At 29.6% G+C, this 3,086-nt stretch overlaps 1 long non-coding RNA gene across 1 annotated transcript; it reads right to left on the reverse strand.

Moving 5' to 3' along the window:
* Window positions 1-347: 347 nt before the first annotated feature.
* On the reverse strand, window positions 348-1,331 carry LOC122630705. The gene is made up of 3 exons (XR_006327550.1): window positions 1,241-1,331; window positions 733-798; window positions 348-414 (listed from the first exon to the last, which is right to left on the reverse strand). It is a non-coding gene; the product is annotated as an uncharacterized LOC122630705 (long non-coding RNA).
* Window positions 1,332-3,086: the final 1,755 nt, after the last annotated feature.

Below are 3,086 nucleotides of genomic sequence, written 5' to 3' on the forward strand. Positions count from 1 at the left end.
GTAAGTTGAAAATGAAGTAGTTCAACATCGTTGTAAACTGGTAAGACACTATCGAAATCGTAATCTGTAAAAAAAATTGTAAACGAAATTTAATAATGTTTGCAATAGATTAACTATGGTATTATTAAATATCAAATTTATAAATTAACTTACCAATATCATTTCTTCGAAGAAGCGTATTCATTTCTCGATTATCTTCAATGATGCACTGACTCTAATACGCGAATTTATTTTATTTACACTTTCATTTAATCAACTAATTTAAATATAGAAATAAATAGTAACGACATGAGCAAACACTGACTCTAATACTTTGTAAAAGTGTAATAATAAAAATGTAATATACTCTGTCGTAATATATAATAATTCTAAAATAAAATAATAGCTGCAGAAGTAAATTCGATGACGGATAACCTGAAAAGTATACGAATTTCTATATCATCCTATGAAATAATATAATTCTATAATATTAAAGTAAATAAAAAAAAGTTTTATAATAAAATGCGTAATTAAAACCAAATTAATCAGTACGTTTGTCCGTACTCGTCGAAATGTTATATAGGAATAAATATCTCTCTGGCCTTAAGAGAGAGTTCGAACACACGACTGTTTTTGTTTTGATCTCGTTCGGAAAATTTCTAACAAAGAAACAATTAATGTTTCTCCATGTCGTATGTTACCTATCTCTCTCTATTAAGCCTCGATATATGTATTAAAAAAAGATAAACTTACATGTCGTATTGAAGAGATGTAAACACTGGTATATTCGACGCTCTGTATGTAGAAATTCTTAGAAATCTGAAAAAAGTAAAATCATATTACTATAGAAAGAGATTAAAAGTGTACGTATTGTGTAGGGAATATCAGGATATGTATGTGTATGTGTGTACGTGTATATGTGTATGTATCGTATACCCTTCTGTGTGTGTGTGTATATATGAAAATCGAATTTAATACAAAATATCAATCGATCACAACTATTAACACAATATTATTGATCAGAATATCATTAAAAAGCGAGAAAAGTATGGATATTGTGAAAATAAAACAGGAAAATTGAAGAAAAAGTGCGACACAAAAGCTTCCCGGGAGATCTCCGAGAGTCTGATTTTATTTTCGTGAATATCTTTTAAACGCGATGATGCTCAGTTTTGCCGACGCGGCCTCATAAAAATCGTGCGTTTGGCTATCGATTGATATATAGGAAGACGATGTATGTTAGAAAAAATTTGTTAATTACCTGTAATTATGCGGAGCGACGAAACACCGTGTACACTTGTCATCGCGTCCAAAATGGCGACTAGACGACTGACAAGGAAGGAAAGTAGATCCTGTGACGTCATCCCAGGTACAAGGCGGGTCAAATCAAATATTATATTTTTCGAATAAAAATAATAAAAAATATAATAGAAGTGCGTAAATAATACGATATGGATGACAAATATAATTAATTCGAATTTTAAACAAAGACAATAATTTTCTAATGAAATAATTAAATTTTCTAACAATATAGAAACATTAAATAGATACGCACTTGTATCACAAGTACCTATATATATTTCTATGTTTTATGTATTACGCGCGAAATAATGAACAATTTTTAAATCGAAATAATTGTATGATTTGATGTATTTATACGTATATATATCTAATATATATATATATATATATATATATATATATATCTTGTAAGTAAATAAAAAAAATAATACTTCTTCGGATTTTTATTTACACATATCGAATAATTACGATCGAAGTAATATATCATGTGTCGATATAACAATTGTATATAACCGAGAATGTTCGACTATCGAAAAGAAAAGAAAGAAAGAAAAAACGATACGTACATACATCAGTATATAAAGAACTACTACATTTCAATGTATATAGGTGACGAGTATTAAAAAATGACCAGGAAAAGTACGCATTATTTTTGGACAGTACTAACCTATATGAATTCCAAGAACTGAACTGGCTTACTGACATATATTATTTCTTAGAAAGTACTTGTATTCGAAGTGAAAGTACACAAAAAAAAAAGAAAGAAACAATACATATATTTTTACACACAGACAGTACACACATGCAAATGAACGTCAAGTCGACACAACGCACTGACACATTCGTAATAATCGTATCTCTACATATGCACTCTATATATACGTATATTAACACGCTACTCTTCGAAAAACCGAGCATTCTATCGCATTATATAGAATCACGGATTATGTTTTTTCATCCTTCACAATTACTCAGGAAATGACAAAGAAAGAAGTTGACTTTCCGGCAGTAGTCGGTTGATCCTTCAAACGACGAACATCCTCTTGATACCGGCGCACCAAAAACGATAGACTAACACTGATTCTGATTCGATCTTCTATTTCTCTGCTGTTCCATCTCGTGAAATTCTTGAAAATCTGAAAAAAATAAGATCTCGTATTAATACAGGATAAGATTAAAAGTGGTGTGTGTTTGTGCGTTTATGAATATATATGAAAATGAAATATAATACGAAATATAGATCGATCATAATTATAAACACAAAATTATTGATCAGAGCATTGTTAAAAAGCGAGAGAAAATTCAATATTGTGGAAGTCAAGCTAGAAAATTGAAAAAATATTACGATGCAATAGCTCATCAGGGGATCAACAATAGACTGATTTTATTTTCGCGAATATCTTTTAAACGCGATGATGTTTTGAATTGTGAATGTGGCCTCTTATAAATCATGCAATTAACTATCGATTGATGTATAGTAATTAGGTGTACGTTAGAAAAAATCTACTAATTACCTGTAATTAACGAGAGCGACAGAGGGACGTCTTTCGTTGGTACGAACTGAAACAGTAATGGCGTCATCTACACCGTGAATATAGTTATACAATTCGCGCGGCGCTTATACACTACATTACTTTCGAAATATTATGCATTAATAAATATATTAATTTTTCTTAATATTTCATGGAAAAATAACACAGAATATAATATTAATAGCTAAAAAATTCTTGAAAATTGTTATTAATCTTCTATTACTATTATCTATTAAGGTATCTGAAATTCCCGCCACAGTATATAAATTCCCG

This window comes from Vespula pensylvanica, chromosome 7 (assembly GCF_014466175.1).
Source record: "Vespula pensylvanica isolate Volc-1 chromosome 7, ASM1446617v1, whole genome shotgun sequence".
NCBI lineage: Eukaryota > Metazoa > Arthropoda > Insecta > Hymenoptera > Vespidae > Vespula > Vespula pensylvanica.